The 19,798-nt window shown below is 29.0% G+C and overlaps 1 protein-coding gene across 1 annotated transcript in view; it reads left to right on the top strand.

The window, feature by feature from the left end:
- LOC107452768 (cytokine receptor) overlaps positions 1–19,798 on the top strand; it is a 102,100-nt gene that overhangs the window by 28,464 nt on the left and 53,838 nt on the right. Inside the window, exon 2 of the mRNA XM_016069345.4 lies at positions 11,819–11,948. The gene's annotated coding sequence lies outside the window, so the exon portion shown is untranslated. The remainder of the gene's footprint in view (positions 1–11,818; positions 11,949–19,798) is intronic.

The raw sequence follows: 19,798 nt of genomic DNA, 5'->3' as shown, positions 1-19,798 counted from the left end.
TCGTTGATTCAGGTAGATATAAATCTCCATTCTCGAATTTGGTTATTTTATTTTAAGTTGAAATGTTCGATTAAGAACACTAATGCAATTTTTTAAAAATGCAAACACTTTTTCTAATTTGTCCAAAATTTTGTTATTGGACATTTTAAAAAAAAAAAATTATTTCTTTTTACACTGCCATTTTAATTTAATTTCATTGAAATAGTCATAACATTAAATAAATTACGAATAATAAAATTAAATAAATTATGAATAACATTAAATAAATATGTATCTAGATATATTATAAATTTAAATACAGCTTTCAAAAATTATTACTGGTTATAACTCTTTAAACCCATGTGACTCTTTCATGGAACCCTTGGGTTCCACGGAACACATTTTAGGAACCACTGCTTTAGAGAACAGTTAAGAATAGTTAAAGAAATCAAAACTCTATGACTGATTTTTTTTCAAACATGTCCTTTGCTTTAGGGTTACTTTTCATTAATTCCTTATCAAAGAGTTTAAGAAAACATACCTTGAATTTATTTTCTGAAGATACGAAAGAGTCTGCAATAGAAGCCAAGTGTAATCAGACTGATATCCTTCAAGACCTTCTAAAAGAGAAAAAGAACGAACTGCGTGGTTTAGGGAATTAAGTAAGATATCACAACCTTCTGACAACTAAACTGCGAAGTGGGGGAAATAAGAAAGACGTCACAACGTTCAGACTGCAAAATGATCGAATTTCTCGTTTATGGCAACCGGTGCGAAGGCCTTCTCTCTTATGGGAAGTGTTGCATCATTTTCCTCTTAAAACTAAGAAATTTCCCTTTTAGTCGGAATCTCTAAGTGAAAAATCTCTCCAATTTGTTGATTTTTTAAAAAATTATAAAATTTATAAATATTTGAACTATTTGCCTGTTGTAAAATCCAATCATTCCTTTCTACATGATAGTTTCAAATTTTGCCCTTTTAAGTCAGTCCTACCATAACTTATCCTTACTATTTCCCTGGAAAAAAACTTCCGAAGATAAAATATGTCCTGGTATGCGTATTGTGTGTAGAAATTTGAATCTATTCATGCAAAATAGTAGAAAAATAATTTTTTTTACCTATTTGGTGTATGGAAATTATTGTTTTTATATATTTTTTTAATTTTATCTATTTAATTTCAATTTAAGAAACATGTAACTTGCTTAGACAAAATTAATGATGATTTGGTATTTTTTTATTTCGATGGCAATTAATTGTTTTAATTCGGCGGCATAATATTTTTTGGTATCGAATGGCTAATTTAAATTTACTTTAGACTTACTTTTTTATTGTAATTGCGAGCTAATTATTGTAATATTCTAAGAAAAAGTCGTGTGAGGCTTACGGAAAGAAGCAAAATGAAATGTCAAAAGTCACTTCCAATTATTTTTATTCTACACGAAACTTAATCTTCGAAATATATCTGAAACTTAAGAGTTGTTCTATATTTAAACTTAATGATAGTTCCGCTAGGTTCTAGATAAAACTCTAAAACTCCGTTTAGTGAAATATTTAACAAATTATTTGCCATAAAATATATAAGAAAAGCTTCAAAGTTCATATTATGTTGGATATTAAATACTGTGAGGTCAAAATTGCGTAATATTTTTAGTGAAATAAATAATAATAATTATATTAATGCTATTATTAAATAATTTTTCATTTGCAATTTACAATTTATAATTTTTTTTTCTTTAATTGAATATGTTTTGCTAAATTTATGTTCTAAGATTATTTAATACTAATTCAGTTTATTATTATCCGGTTTCATTAAACTACATATTTTAATGGAATATAAGCTTCAAATGACTGTAGGGTGTTTTAAATATTTAAATTTTTGATTTTTAAATATTTATATTTCGAAGAAAATATACCAAGGTCTCTTTTTTCAGAAACAAATGTTCGGCACGTGATCCTTAGTTACGCAACAAACATCTTATCTGCACCGTAAAAAAGAAAGAAAAAAAATACGGTTTTAAACTGGCAGCTGGATTGGTTGTGCAAAACCGTATCATATGATGTAAATCCGTAGCCTCAAAAGTTTTTTATTATAAAAAAACAAGATTTTATCGCAAAAATTACAGAGTAAATCCGTAGTTGGTATGGTAATGGTATACGAAAATAAGTTTTCTCTGTAAAAATTACGAAGAAATTCAGAATGTTTTTAAACATACTAAATCAATTTTTCTCCTTAAAAGCTATAAAAAGGGAGCTTTACCAAATGGGAACAAGTTTACTCTGGGAAAGTTACGAGTTATATCTGTATGGATAGTTTGTGGTCGGCGCGAGAAGTAGAATTCGTAAGACCAGTTGTCGCTTTGATTCGAACCTGGGACACCTCATTAGGAGCAGAGTGCACTGTCACCTGATCCTCCACGGCTCTACGGTATTATTACGAAAAAAGTCTGGCTCTCTCTTTACTTTAAAAGTCTTATAAATACTTGTGTAAAAGCGTTAAAACTACGCACACTTTTACAAAAATATCTGGCAACTTAACTTGCAAAAGAAAATACATTTAAATATAGATAATAATCAGGTAAGATATCAATTTAATAATAAACTCAAATCGCAGTTTTATTTATATGATGTTCAAAACCATAAAATAATTGCTGAAAAATAAGTGCGAGTATAGAAAATTATCTCAAAATGATTTGAGCAAAGTTAAAGTTTTCGTATAGTAAGCAAAACTGTATTGTAAAGACTAGAATTTTGACTTATGGTTTTAATCCTTTTATGATTAGTTTACGATCCGCTAAAGAAAACAGTAAAAAACCGTTTTATCAAATATACTGAAAAAGTCCGGGAGAAAACGGGTATTTTTTACAGTGTGTATTTTTTACAGCTTATCAAGTTCGTTCTTTACATTTTGTAATTTTATAATCATAGTGGTTCTTGTAGCTCCACAAATGCGTTTTACGAATTATTTTAGTGTTTTCAGTATAATTGTTTCAGAAGCAGTGTCTTCGATGCAATCCCATCAAAATAAGTAACATAGCGTAAGGTCCGGTAATCTTGGTGGCTATATAATTAAGGGTAAAACACTGGTCACCCACAGGCCTTAGACGCAATTTATGAACTGTATTGAATTTGGTGTTTCACTTATTGTGATATGTGTAATAGTTTCAATAATATAAATACATAAAATCCTGATATTTATTTCTGCTAACCCTGTCAGCTATCAGAAGATTACCACAGGGATTCAAATAATAAAAAAAAAATCATTACAAAAAATAATAAACAAATAAAAATTTTATTCTAATTTATTAACTTGTCCAATTTTATGATTTACATTGGCTCAAATAAAAAGCGGAAAATTTCATTTTAGTATAATAAAATATTCCTGAGGTTGTTTTTTGTTATTTGGTTAAATAAAATTTCTCACAACGAAGTTATTTTACGTTTAAAAATTGATTTGCAGTTCTTGTAACTGCGGCTTTTGTTTGTAAAATATTGTTTTAATTAATGGAATTTAAATTTCAATTTTTATCGAGTTAAAACTTTAGGAATAAAAAAGATGCTAAGTTTTAAATATCTGCAAATTTCTTGGTTTATTTAATCAAAGATATTTACCGCTATGAATTTCAGTTCCAATAATGGGATTAAATAAAGGGTTTTCAAATTACAATTTTCTCTATTTTTAATGACTTTAATTTCTAGTAAGTTTTCCTTCTTAAATTTTCGAGTGACCCTTTATTTTTGGACAAATTTGTTTCTTTATTTAGAAATAGTACTCCGTATTTGGTGAAAAAACGAACGTTTTTTTTTCATATTTATGAAATACCAGTATATCTTTTGCTTAGAATACTAATCCTGTTATGGAAAGTTATACGGAAAATTGAGTCGCGGTGGCTCAGTGGTTAAGACACTGCAACATATTAGAAAAAGACGAAGGTTCTCTACTCGATCTCAAGTTGACAGCTCATTCAGATGTAGATCGATAGGCATCAACACAACATGTCTGAGAAGTAAAGACATTTGTTGGACAATGCTGACCACATTGTCCATTTTACTATTAGTTAAAATGATATCGCTCTTTAATCTCCATGACTCCCTTAACACAAAATGGGCTGTTGCGAAAATGCTTTAATTTCACTGCTGAAAAATATCTCCCATACTGTTATTCAAAACACGAAAAATTATTTCCCATGTAATTATGAAAAACTGTGGAAAATTATATCTGATACTGTTATGAAAATCTACGGAAAAATATTTGCTGTTCTACTATGAAAAATTAAGGAAATTTGTCACCTTTACTTCGATAAAAAAAACAATGGAAAAATATCTCTTAATTTTTCGAAAAACTACGCGAAAATATTTCTTTTATTGTTATGTAGCTCTACGGTAAATTATCTCATATACTGTTATGAAAAACTACAAAAAATTATCTCTATTACTGTTATGTAACACTTTGAAAAATTATCTCCTATACTGTTACGAAACACTACGGAAAGTTTTTATGAAAAACTAAATAACTAAAAAATTAGCTCTTCGATTAGATAAAAACATCACTCTCAGTGTGCGTTCCGATTATTTAACATTGAAACTGACAATGGTAGGGTGGAAAAAGAACATATTTCCGTAAAAACATTTCCGTAATTTTATTATTCCTTAAAGTTTATTTTCTGTAATATTTATAGGTTAAGAGAAAATTATTTGGTAAAATAGTATGAAATAGAATAAAAACGCAACTACCCAAATATTTTTTGATGATTTTTTTAAAAGCTTTTAATCTAAGTACTCTATTATCTAAACTGCAATCATATCCCTATTGGGAAATAACACCGTTTCATTTAAGTAGTTAAATGCTGACAAAATAAATTATTCCCGTTAACATTAACTCAAGACCCGTAAAGGACATTCAAGATCTTATTGTGGTTTGCTCGTATAGGAATTCTTATCGTTGATATAAAAAAGAGAAGAAAATGAAACTCAAGGTTAAATTAAACTCAAGTTAATATTAATTTGTCATTACTCAGTTTTTATTTTAAGTAATACAAAAATAAATTTCGTTCGTAAGTAGATCCTCTTCAAAATACGTGTTGAAAAGTTTTTTTTATTTTTTATTTTAACATTTTTAGATAAGTAACTCATTCGCATATTTTGTTCGTATTTTGTATACCTGTTCCAAACTAGTTTCAAGGTGAACTGCACGTGGAAAAAGAAAGTTTTTTTTATTCTAAAATATGTATGTAAACTTTACTATAAGTGTCGGATTCATGATTCAGTGCTATTTGTTTTCCACCAGAAAAATATCTTTTCCTGAAGATGTTACATACTTTTCATGGTTTTTCTTTATAATATTGGCATTAGTAAATATTTTACAATACCCCAAAAAATTTTAATTTTTTCAAAAATTTTTTACAATACCCCAAAAAAATTTTACATTATAAATTGGTAGGGTGGTCAGCCGAAAGCGGAATCCCGAGTGTTTAGCCCCTAAGCATGCTTGGTACTCATTTTATCAACCCACTGAACGGATGAAAGGCTGAGTCAACCTTGCCCGGTCCGAGGATCGAACCAAGAACCCGTGGCACGAGAACGAGCATTTAATAAAGTTCTGCGAAATTTGCAGTTAGTGTGATGGTATAGAGTTGCATGAGTGCCAATGGACTTGGAGATGTGTGTATTTTGAAATAAACAATTAATTAAGATATTTATCTATATATTCTCCCACTTAACGGATGAAAGACTGAGTCAACCTTGCCCGGCCCGAGGATCGAACCAAGGACCCGTGGCACGAGAACGAGCGTTTAATAGTTCTGCAAAATTTGCAGCTAGTGTGATGGTATAGAGTTGTATGAGTGCAAATGAACTTGGAAGGGTATGGATTTTGAAGAAAACAGTTAATTAAGATATTTATCAAGATCTTCTCGAGCACTGCATGATTCTGTCATTAGAAGACTTGTTTAAATACGATTTTATTCTCCTACAAGAGATTTACCTTATACATCAAAATCAACTAAAATCTGGCTGGAGTAACGCAAAATTACAGCTCTACCGTTGGCCATATAGTTCACCAGATCTTAACCCCATTGAAAATTTATGGAGTATAGTTAAAAAAAAACTATAAGAAATAACTCCTGAAAGCAAAGCAGAGCTAGTGCAGAGCTTTAAGTCTACTTGGGCTAATGTAAAGAAAAATACTGCCACAAATTAGTTTCTTTCTTGCAAGATCGTTTATATGCAGATATCAAAACTAAAAGGCGGTGCTACAAAATATTATGTAACTTTCTTTCTCCTTTTATAATTGAATTTTAGTGCTTATAAGGAAATATTCTTAAATTTTAGAGCCGAAATTTTTTATTTAGATAGTAAAATTAATTTATGTTTTATGTTATGTTAATGTTAATATTTATGTTAACAGAACTCTAATATTTATGTTAATACTTAAACATACTTTGAGATATATAAACTTAACTCGTTAAATTTGTAATTTAATTTAAGTAAGCAAAAAATAAAAAAATAAAGTGAGAGAATTTTTGAATTTTGAAGAACTTTTCAATTATTCTAATATTTCGTAACTACTCCATTATCACTCTTTTAATAAATGTTGTAAATAAATATGTATCTCAAATATTAATTTTATCAATAAAATCTATCATTCTTTATATAATTTTTCCCAATAACAGAAGCATCCAGTTTTTTAATTGAAAAATTGACCTGTCAACTATTTCATATTATCACCCGAATTTAAGACATAACACCCTCCTGATAAAAAAGAAAATGATAAAACCTAAATGACAGCATTATTGAATTCTGATTCTGAGCATTTGAAACATTCGTTTCTTCCAATGGATTAACGAAATTATTTGTTTGAGTGATTGATCATTATTAACTGAACAGGTTAATTACTTTTACTGTTCTTTCTGAATCGAGTGTCACTAAAAATTAATTCAAACTTCAAGAAAAGAAATGGATTTCTGTGAACACGCCTCATGCATGTCAACAAGAAGTCCCATTCAAAACCGTCAACCCATGATGATGACTTCATTAACCTTCAACATGGTGGGAAGATTGGCATCTTAGTATTATTTAGGTATGATAATGAGTTCTCATTACGTCACAACGCCCTGGAATTACTATTGCTTTTAGTATTTAAATTATGCTTTAGTGAATGCTCTTAATTGATTTTTAATTCTATATTATTTGAAAAAGTATTATTTTTTTATATGAATTATATAATACTAGGTGTCTGGGACATTTTAAAAAAAAATTTGGGTCGTGTGTTTTTGACCTCATCATTGGCAGGTCATATCATTTGTAGATTATTATTTAAATAATTTCAGTTTGAGAATTTTAATTTTTTTTTCATCACCTGTGAAAAAGGAATGCAGTGTTTATTGTGACGAAGATTAATAGATTTCTTCATGAGAAAAAAAATATGGTCAAAGCTATCAAAAAAATGGTAAAATATACCATGTTTATGTCTCTATGAAAGTACCAAAAATCACCGAGACTTTTATAGAAGCTCTCTGGAAATGATTTTGGTAAAATTAACAATAAAATTTAATTTTATAATATCTGTTAAATTTTGGTAATTTTATCATGTGACTTTAGTTAGAGTAACCGATTGATCGGTAAAATCTACTTTTCAGATTTGTATTTTTTACTAAATAGGTGGTACTAAGAACTATAATTTTAAAAACTAGAATTTCCTGTGAACCGTTACCATATGAACGGAAATATTACCAAATGACTGGTTAAAATATAGTACATTTTGGTTTTTATAACCAGAATTAATTTTTTACCAGAAAAATCATTTTCATACAGTACGGTAATTTAAAGAAAATTTTTTCTCGGCGTGAAAATAGTAAATGTATAGCAAGCTACGAAGCTATTTATTTTTGCGGACCCCCAAAAGTATATATTTTTATGTATTATTATTACAAATATTTGTAATTCGTAATGAAACAAATTATTGCTTATTTTTTTAGCATTACAACGAATTTTCATATATCTTATAAGTATATATTATCATAAAATATTATTAAAAATTCTTGAAAATCTTATTAGTACATATTGGATAATCTTAATAGTATGTACACCACTACTCTCAGAACTAATGTTGCTTTTATTATTTAAATTTTGTTTTAGTGAATGCTCTTAATTGATTTTTAATTCGATGTTTTATTAATCTCTTTTTTTTAAGCTACATTTTGTTTGGAAAATTTAAAAAAAAATCAGGTTGTGTTTTTTAAGGCATGTCCTTATCAGGTCATGTCATCTGTATATTATCATTCGAATTTGTAATTATTGCAACATATTATTATATTGAAACATATTAGTGGGAATTACTTTATTATTGAAATTATTTGAAAAAGCACGTATGTATAGTTGCATTTTTCTATAACAATCAACTTCAGATTGGTGGGTACTATTTTTTCTGGAAAATAAAGGCGGCCTGTGTGCAATCTTTATTGTCACTATTCATGCTTCTTTTAGTTCTGAAACTGGGGAACCTTAATTTTAATACTCTGACCAAGATGTGACTGCTGTGTGATTACTTTTTTTTCGAATTTTTCAAATTATTTCAAATCTTGAAATTTATTTATTAGCAATATTGTAGATTATTTCCAAATTATTGAACTAAACAAAATCAGACATGAATAATTTTTATAAAGATATTAAAATGATATGACCATATGTAAGAATGAGGTATACTTGAAAGTGCTTGGTTTTTCATATTTATAATGCATAGATGTTTTGTATTTTGTTTATCTTTGATGTAGGAAAGAAATTTTAAGATAGGATTTTTATTTTTTTAGGTAGAAATTTTAAATTAATAAAATAAAAATAGAAAAGTTTAATTAGAGGTTTTTTGATGCTTTTTCAAAGAGGGTGGTTAAAGTTTTCTCCTTAAAACATGTTACAAATGCATATTAAAGGCATAAATTATTATTTTTTAATGAATCTAAATTTGTTTTTATTAGCGAAATCTAATAAAGAATTTGCTTGTGCGTATGTCTGCATACCGGATAGCGGATATACCGTAGGCACTAAAAATATGATCTTAAACCTGAAGCTAAATGAGTAAAATTGTAAACAAATTACGAAGCCAGATTTCGGATGACCCAATAAATCACGTATTCCTATTTCTAAAAAATAGATTTTCACTGCTTTTCAACTCCTACGCTTCATGAAATGATTGATATCTTTCTTAGTGAAAAAATAAAATTTGATACGAATTATAAGTACGATAAGCTTATAACTATATTACATAATTTAATCGCATCAGTTTATTTGGCCCATTTTTTTAGTGAAAGTTCTTTCGCCTAAAGAAGTGATTGACGTTGCTTTTTCTATCGTGAGTCTCGTGATATCGTGAATCGTATTTTGATTAATCATCTTGAACCCGGATCAAACTAGGAAGTATAAATTATAAGGGTTTCTTTAACATGTGATATTTGTGTTTAGAATATGAACAGGTTCAAAATTAAATTTTTTTATGTGTCATATAAAACATTTTATACGAGATTAATACAACTGTAAGTGCATAGATTTTTTTTTGCTAGCACTGTAGCACAGAAATATATAATTTGATCAATTACAGTACAAATTAATGTTTTAGCTCTCCTCATTTCAAAGAAATATTTATTGAAATTGAATTAAATTTTTCTTTATGAATCACCGGATAAAAAGAAAAGTGGACTTAAAAAAAGGTTCTTTTTTACTTGTTTAAAAAATCTTATTTCGTGAGTGAGCCTAAAACATCTATTCTTTGGCTTTTTGATACTATTAAGAACAAGGTCAATACAAATAAGTGTGAATTTTTCTGCGATATTATATATATATATATATGTTACTGTCAAAGTATGAAACTCCGGCATTGTATAGAATTCCGGATGTTTTTAGGCAAAGTATGAAATGTGAGAATTAATACATACTTTCCCTAGGCATTGTATATAATGCCTAGGCATTCTATAGAATAACAAATGCTATTTAGGCAAAGTATGAAATAAACGCCCTGATGAGGTTATTATGTAAATGATGTGCATGTTACTGTGAATGACCGAAATTGGTGGTTGTTGACTTTCACCGGTGAATGTTGACAATCACATAGTCGCTTTGGTGAAAGTCCGAAATATTTATTACATCCGATTTGATATTAATTTATTCGTGGATATAATTACATTTATTCGATATTTTAATACTTACTGACCATAAATTGGAAGAAACATCAGTGTTTAGAGTATCGGGCAAATATGTACCGGGCAATGGCACTTGACCTTAAAAAAAACATCAGTGTAGGGTATACCGGGCAAATGTATGCCGGGCAGTGGCACTTGACCTTAAAAAAACATCAGTGTAGGATATATCGGGCAGTGGCACTTAACTAGACCTAGTATGGCTAGACCTTTGGTAAATGTCCGAAATATATACTAGGTCTAGTTAGTACCACTGCCCGGTATATCCTAAACTGATGTTTTTTAAGGTTCAGTGCCACTGCCCGGTATGCATTTACCCGGTATTTATCTTCGAATTTATTGTCAGTAAGTATCAAAATATCGAATAAATGTACTTTATCGTCAGTAAGTATTCAAAAATATCGAATAAATGTAATCTATTGTCAGTAAGCATTAAAATATCGAATAAATGTAACCTATCATCAGTAAGCATTAAAATATCGAATAAATGTAATTATATCCACGAATAAATTAATATCAAATCGGATGTAATAAATATTTTGGATATTCACCAAAGCGACTATGTGAATCTTGACATTCCCCGGTGAAAGTCGACATTCTTCAGATTTCTGTCAGTAGAGATGTATTTTATACTTTGCCGGCTAATTTTAGGCATTCTATACAATGCCTAGGCATTCTGTACAATGCCGGATTTCATACTTTGCCGGTAACATATATATTAAAAGAATAATATTAAAATAATATAAAAATTAAAAGTAAAGTAGGTCTCCAGAAAATAGCATTTTTTTATGTTGTAATACAAAGAAAGCTTAATTCTTGCGACCAGTTCAAAAATTTATGCAAGATATGTATTCTTCCATCATCAGCATGACAGCCTAGTACAGGCCTGAGACGTCCTAACTATAGTCGCTTCCCTCTGATTTGATCAGACACTAGGTTTCTCCATCTATTAATGCCCATGGTTTTAAGATATTTTTCCACAGAATCTATCCATCTGGTGTTTGGTCTTCCCCTTTGTCGGTTGCCAGTAAACTTTCCAAAAATTCGTTTCTTAACTGAGTCACTATCAAAATATAAAATAAAATCTATGTTGAATCATAATATCGCTCAAATTTTCTACAATGACTTGCGCTATGATGAACCGTAGTGTCTCACTTCTTCAACTTGATTACATAATAATACACTTGGAAATAATCATAGTTCAATTTAATAACTTAATAAGGTTCAATAAATTTTTTACCGTATTATGGCTCAAGGTGTTTCATAAATGAACTGATTTTTCCAAGAGAGAAATTAAAAGTAAGTATCAACAAATGGATGAAAAGAAATAATTTTTTTTTTTTGCATTTAAAAAAAAATTACTCCAAGAACTCATCAGGGATTGAACCAAAATCAATTGCGATATCTGAAAACAATAGGGATTAATTTCACTACAAAAGATATTTCAATTAAGATGAAAAGGAAGAGAAAAAAAAGTGGAAAATGTTTTTAGAAAAATAAGTTTCATTACATTTATTATCTTCTTTAACGCATCCATTGTCCCGAATTATTTTTCACAATGCAAGTAGGCTTTAAAACTGAAATAAAAGTTAAGATAGATATGTTAACACTTTTTTAATATAAGCTTATTAATTAGCTTATGATTTCTCTTGCAGAGCGAAAGCAGGATATTAAAAAGATAACTGGGCTCTAAGGTCACATGATGCGAAAGTAAAATGAAAAGAAGAAATATTGTATCACATTTTAGAATATAGTATTTTATAGTATCATATACAGTTTGAGAAGGTAAGGACGAATTTATTTATTTATTTATATTATTCATATAAATCATATGTTTTGTGCTAAATCTATGTATTTTATAATTACATATTATACTTCTTAAAATAACATAAATTATCAATTCAACCTATAAAAAATAATTTAACCATCAAAGAGATAATATTGTAGTAACTTTCTCAACAATTGAGATGTCTCTTTCTTCGCCATTTTTGATTTTAGGTTAATTTTTCATTTGCGTTTTTTGTTGTTGTTGTTATTGATATTTTTCGATTTAAACCAACTTTTGATGGTTGAATGTTATTCGACAGCACAACACCCTTCAGAGAAGATTAAAAAGAAGATTCGCTTTATTAGAGTAAGGAAAAAATAATGCTTGATCATTTTTAGAACTTCTTTTGATTTTCAAGTTTAAAGTTTTTTTTTGGTTTTGAGTAAGTTATTTGAAACTACACATTGTTACGTGTTGAACTAATGAAAACTGATCTGATGATACTAATTTTTTTCAATGTAAATTATGTCAAAACAAAAATAGGTATCAAAAATCTAAAACTATACAAATGCATAATGCTAGACTATCTTTTAAAAAGCTGAATACATTAAGGAATTGCTATTTAGCTCACAAATTTAGTGCGTATCCCCTACTCGGGATTTCGAAGTTCAAAAACTCATCACGGAATTTCACATCACGGAAGCAAACACCATTATCTGTAGGAGTTTGTGGAGCATAAGAAAAAATAAAAACAATAGTTTAATAATCAAACTTAACATTTAATAAAAAAAAGGAAATAAGTTTAACAGCGATATCATGACTGGTGAGAGCTGCCTACATGCAGGGTTGCCGGATCAAGTAATAATGCGAAATTAGATTGTTCTATGGAAAATAGTTAGAATTAATTATCAATTCGGGACTTTTCCTGCCTAGAATTTTCGGCTCCGTGGATACCGGGGCTTTTCCTTCTGAAGAGGCTGGCGCCTTTCAGCGAGGAAGTAGATGATGCAATTCTTCCAAATATTGCAATTATATCAGGAAAAAATGATTAATAGCCACTCCAAAATATTGCACACTTTATATCTAAATTGTCTAGGTAGACGGCCTTGTATTTTAAATTTCTTGAAAGATACAGACTAAATATCCACCATCAGTTTATTCGCTCAGTTTATGGGATAAAATGAAATGAAAATGATTAAAACTCATTTAGAAATTTCCTTTTCAATTTTCATTCCTTTGACAGTTTCGGGAAGAAAAAATAGTCTCTTTATAGACCTGTATTAACATTAAATTTTAAACGGGATAATCTTCATACCACCCTTTTTTAAGTCAAAATAAATGATATTTTTTAAAAAATATTTTTGTTGATCGTGATATCCAAGATATGTATAATAATATATTTTACATTGTAGTTAATAGTCGTAGTGGTACTTTATTTACGTCGCACTAGAGCTGGGGGTTATGATTACGATGGGTTATTATACAAATCTCTGAGGACGATCTGAAGATATGCCATCACTTACCTCAGCTGAGAGAACTGCTCCCCGCTTTGTTAGCACGACGACATGTGCGTGACGTCGAGCACTTTAAGGTAGAACAGTTTCACGAAGATCGATACGATACCTCGGTTCATTTGCAGGGGGATCAAAGTAGTCACCCACCCGCTCAATGACAGACTAGTCGTGCTTGACTTCAGTAATCTACTGACTACAGCGTTTTATGATCAATCTACTTTAGTCATATCATATTTTTAAACATATTAGCACTAAATTTGAGTAACAAATGTATTTTTCGTTGCCAAGTTATGCATATGCAACTTGAAAATTCCTGCTCCTTGTAAATGTCATTGACATTTTACATCGTGACATGCTTACTGTAAGAGCCTTCCGTGTTTTCAATTTTTTCTGATAATTTTAAAGGATTATTACAATCAGTATAGGGGCCGTTCAAAAAGTACGTACATCCCGAAGGGGGGGAGGGGATTTGCTATTATGTACGGTTTTGTACGATGGGGAGGGGGGGAGGTATTATACAAAGTACGTACTTTATAAACATACACCAAATTTAAATTTGACTTTATCCTACACCCTCCTTAAGTAAATATTTAATTTTATTTAAAACATAATTATTTTAATTTTTATGAAAAAGGGGGGTAGACTAATAAAATGTACGTACTCTAAGGGGGGGGGAGTAAGACCTTATGTACGGTAATGTACGACGGGAGGGGAGGGGTTTAAAATTTCTCCATTTTTGTGTGCGTACTTTTTGAACGGCCCCATATGTATCTTTAGGCTGGTTCGGAAATAAGTAAAAAATTCCTCAGACTAATTTGGTTTAGGCTTATTGAAATAAACCCTCAATAAGGCTATACACAATAAGTATTCACTTCTCTGGGCTTATTGCAAAACGTCCGTAAAAGAATGAGATTGTTAGTTAAATTAATTTGTTAAAGGAAACTAAATAAATGCGAAATTTTAAATTATAGAAAAAAGCAAATCTACTTCGATGAATAATTAAAATTATGTTTTAGTAACTTTCATTGATTTCCAAAATTATTTTCATATGAATATTAATGAAGTATTCTGTTCGCGAAGTATTAAATTTTTCTTATTAAAAAATTTATTTACAAAAAAAAAAGCACATTTTGAACCTTTAAGGAGAATGAATATATAGGTTGAAAATAAAATAGGTGGTAAATATGTGATATGAATAAATATGGAAGAATTTACCCCTACCCGCCCTTATTTAGGGCATACGGGTAAAATGAATAAATATGAATAAATATGCTAAATATTGGTGTTATTTGATCATTTTGAAAATAGCGGTTATGCTTTCTTGAACCAGGGTTTCGTTAAAGTTCAACAAACGTGTAATCAAGTCTAAGATGTGCCATACTTTAATTTAATCTCAAAGTAGGGTTGCAACAGAGTCAAACAAAACTGTTTCAAAATTTTTATTTAAATATATAAATCAATCAAATTCGTTTTTTTTTTTTTTTTTTTTTTTTTTTTTTTTTTTTTTTTTTTTTTGAAAAAAAAAAAGAAAACGTAATGAAAAAAAATATGTGTAGCGCAAATTTTAATGACAATATGAAATTTTCTTGCTTTAAATATTGTGAAAGTTTGTTCAAAATCTACAATCATATGCTACGAAATTTATTCAAATATAGTTGAAAAACGGAACCATCATTTAAATCATATTAGTTCTTAAAACATCACATCAGAAATTTCGAAACTCAATCCATGCAAACATGATTGAGCCTGTCGCGTCTTTTCAGACATCAATATTTATCTTTCAGATTGTTGGCGAAGTGTAATATTTTTAGCATTAATTAGAGAGTATAGCTTCCTGCGGGGTCTAAGTCTTGCAAGATAAAGTACGATATCATGCCAGGAAGTGATAGCTGACCGTTAAAGGTTAATAAAAGTAATGCTGCTGAGATATGTCACCATATTTAAATAGACTTTTTTCTATTTTGGTAGCGATATCTCTTGAAAATTTAGTAATCTGTTTGTATAGAGTTTATTGATCAGTATTTAAGACGATATGTGTATGTTTAAGAAAAATAAAGTTAATTTTCAATAATGAGCAATAAAGTAATTTTCAAAAACTCTGAAAAATATCGGTTCAAATTGGAACCAAATTGCACCGTAATGTTAAATAATTAATACAATGAAACTAAAGCGAATGAAATATAAACTTCATTAAACTTTCATTGGCTTCAAAAGATATCAAAATGGTAATAAAAATCCACATGCTTTAAGCGCTCAAAAATAGGCGCCCATTCTCAAGAATTGTTGAAAGGGAAAAAGAAAAACAAAAGTGATTTAAAACATAAAAAGCAAACTTAATAACGAAAAATGGAGAAAAAGGACAATAAAAATTAAAACCAAAGCTAGAAAAACCGTAGTAATTGAGAGTGAAACAGAAAAAATTTTAAAAAATGTCTAAAAAAATCCCTGGGAAAACCGTTGTGTCTAAAAGAGACGAAACAAGAACAAAAATTCTGTTTTACATTTCTTGTCTACTTTTTGTTAGCAACTTTGCATTTTATGTTTCAAATTACTTTTTTTTAATGCTCGTGATCAGCAAGTCTTGAGGATGGACACCTATTTTAGAGCGCTTGACTTTCATTCGCAAGACTTTCATTACCATTTCCATGCTTTTTGAAGCCAATATTTGTAACCAAGTATACCTTAATAAGGTGTTAAATTGAATTATGTTTCAGTTTAACTTCAACAAAAATATTATTATCATTTAATACAGTTTAAGCAGTTAGATAATAAGATCTAATTAAGTACTATATAAAGGCTGCAGTTAATTTGAACGATGGCTCAATACGCTCCAAATTTTCTAAATGTTCAGTTTGTTGATTATCTTTATGAAATCATATTTTACCTTAAGTTCTTAAAAAATTCTACGACTCAAATCTCATTCATACATCCGAGGGTATTCAGGGAAATTATTTCTAAGATAATCCTGTTAATTAGAGACGACGGTGGAAAATCTATACCGATCAGAAAAAGACTAGAGAATATGTTGTTGAGATTTTGACTAACTATGTTGAGATTTTGACGATAACGATAAAGATTTTTACCGTGATGAGTTACACTTTATTTTCTAAAACTACGTCAGCCGAGCATGTGATCTTTGAATTTCATTAAAAAGTCTAAAATCTCAAATGGTGAAATTTTCATTGAAACTTCGGCATTATCCCATTAATGCACCCTAGTTAGATAAATAGCCGCACTACAGCCAACATGAGTTAGATAAATAGCCGCACTACAGCCAACATGAGTTAGATAAATAGCCGCACTACAGCCAACATGAGTTAGATAAATAGCCATTTATAGTACTGATGAAGATGTGCCATTGTGACATTGAAACGCGTATAAGTTTTGAAAAAAAATTTACCATTTATGATTCTAAACCATGTTTTTAATAAAATAAAATATTATCACTTGGAATTACTTTTAAAATTATGTACGATATTTGATTTAGAAAATCCCCATTTTGACAAACTCTTTCTACACGAGATTGTTTGAACTCTGAAATAAAGTCACAGCACTTAAAAATAAATATAGCAATGGAATCTGTTAAGGAAAAAAATAGGTGAAAACTGTAAACGTGATCTAATTCTTTACCATTTAAAATTTCGAAATGAGTTGTGCAAAGGCTGTAAAAGCTGTTTATGCACTCTAAGTTTGTCATAGCCAAAAATTATCTCGCTATCGCAGTGTAGAAGTCAGGAGAGAGAGTATCATCTAAGATGAGCTTCTCATTGTAAAGAGGCTTAAAATTATCTATGTATGCACCATTCAAATTCCTTAGACGGGTGCCAGCCTCAAACTCTTAAATTATTGTAGAAGCGGAACCTAAATTTAAAACCAAAACCAATGAGGCAGATGCTAGCGGGTGATTTGTAGAATCTGTTAACGAACAACATTAATCCGAGGTTGAAATTCCTTAACATCACTGCTTTTTTTTAGTCCTCCATCTTGAGTTTTGTTTGTAACAAAGGAAATTTATCAGATTTTTTTTCATTACAAAGCAACTTGTACGATTTTCTTTTCTGCATGAAAGTTTTTGTGTTTTTGAGGTTGGTTGCCTTTTCTACTTTTTAAAAGGTTTTTGAAAAATTGTTGTTATACTGATCGGAATTAATTTATGTTGAGCGAATATAATATGCAGGGTAGTAAAGAAAAAATTGCACTCTATTGCACTCAATCAAAACTTATAGAATATATTTTTGAATTTTATGTCTTCAAAGCCCATTGACTTAAAGAAGTAGTATAGTTCAGTACTAAAATATCAATATGTCTTGTAGTGGTGTTGGTACAGAGCAAGCAGGCAACACAACAAATTAATATTCATAATAATTTAACTATTCACAGGGTTCGTATCGTAGTTGTCCGGATATTTCTCATTTTCTTGATTAAAAATATGTTGTTTTTATTTTCTCTGTTTATTTCAACTTTTTGTTCTGATATTTCTAATTTTTGCGTATGTTCAAAAGTTCTCCTTTTGCAAGATTTGAATTTTTGATTCCGTATTATTTGAATTAATAATGATAGTGGAAGTCTCAAATTTCAATAATACCAATTTAGGGACCGTCTACTAATTATATACTACATGGTTCAGGTATTTAGCCTTACCCACAGGATTCATTGTTTCAACCTCTTAGGGGGTTTAGTCATGCTATGTAAAGGAAACTCGATTAACTGTTTTCAGGGGTCTGTGCAGACATTTTGTGAAAGGTACTGTTTTCGTAAAATTGTGAAAAAACTATTCATAAGTTGTGAATAGTATTAAATAAGCGTTAAGTCACATTCTTTTAACCTGGGTCCTGTTTTTGTGAATTTGTGCAAATGGGGTACTGTTATTGTAAAAATTGCTAAAAACCTTTTTAAGAAGTTTTTAAATTGCAAATAGATACAAGATTCTGCTCAACAATTGCTGCTACTAAATTAGAGATGCAACATACAAATATTTGGTATTTAGCCTACACTGCTCAACACATAATATTCATTTCGGACGAATAATAATAATTTCAATTGACATATTTTAAATAACACAACTTAGTAATGTATCACTTTTAATGTGTTGCCCATTAAGTAAAATAAAACAGCTCTTAAATTTATAATATTTAATTTAAAAAATTGCCAGAAATTAATTTTTATTTACATAATATTTAATTAATTAATTTTATGAATAAATATAAATTGATCAATTATTTATTTACAAAAAAAATCTGATTTAATATTAATAAGAATGTGCACACGATGTTTGTAAAAGTAGAAATATTTTCTTTGAATACTACATTTGGAATTTAAACTTAGGGAAACTTAGTTTGTCTGTAACAGTCTTTCTTCTCCCCCTACCGGGAAGGGTTTATTTGATTAACAAAACAATAATGAAGATAAATTATTTTATGAAGGTTCGTTTTTATGAAAAGATATTTTGTGAAGGGTCCGTTAACAGATCCAAATTTCTTCTAAACAGACCCCTGGTTTTACATTATCAGATTAGTAAGATGATGATTTCAAGGTTAATAAGTTTAAATATTATTTTCTGCAAATGCAGTAAATAGTCTTGTAGTTTCACCAATTACTGATTCACCTTTTTCAATCTGATTTTAAAGTGATCGATTCCAATTAGCAATGCAGTATATCATCGAATTTTTAAATGATGAATAGAAGAACCCTCCAATAAATTACCTACTAAATATTTTTGTACAGCACTAAATTTACTAAATTCACTAAAATTATTTTTGTACAACAATGTTAAGTGGCATACTCATTATGTTTTTGTTTCCAGAATTCAATTACAAATTTTAATTATATAATGGTATGAGGAAATATTAACTAATTGATACTGGTTCATTTTGAATGTGTCAGTAATTTAAAATTTTTCCTTACATTTATTTGAAATTATTATGCGTTTTTCAATATTAATGAAATTATACTATTAAAATTATGTAATTTCAGCATTAATATAATAATTAAATTATTCTTTTATCACTTTCTATCCTAAACTCAATAATTTTTAAACTAAGAAATAGTATATTTTATTATTTATTGCAATAAAACTTGCTTTTACGTCGAGCAAATTATGCTTTTTAGTTAAGAGTTTGCATTTTTAAAAGTAATATGGTTTACATGTTATGTTCTAAAAAATGTCCTGCCTTTTTTTGGGGCCCACTGCAAATACTGTATTTACAGACATATAAAGTTCTTTAACTTTCATTATTTTCTCAGTCACATTTCAAAGACAAATGATAATTAAAAAGAAGCATCATTGACTGTTTACTATAAAGAATTGTCAACTGTGAGGAAGCGCTTCCTATCTGGTTATCAGTGACTTCCTC

Source organism: Parasteatoda tepidariorum, chromosome 1 (assembly GCF_982258835.1).
Source record: "Parasteatoda tepidariorum strain Cologne lab strain chromosome 1, Ptep-v5.0, whole genome shotgun sequence".
Classification (NCBI taxonomy): Eukaryota; Metazoa; Arthropoda; class Arachnida; order Araneae; family Theridiidae; genus Parasteatoda; species Parasteatoda tepidariorum.
Note: the sequence above shows the minus strand (reverse complement) of the source record. Positions and strands in the feature narration are given on the sequence as shown.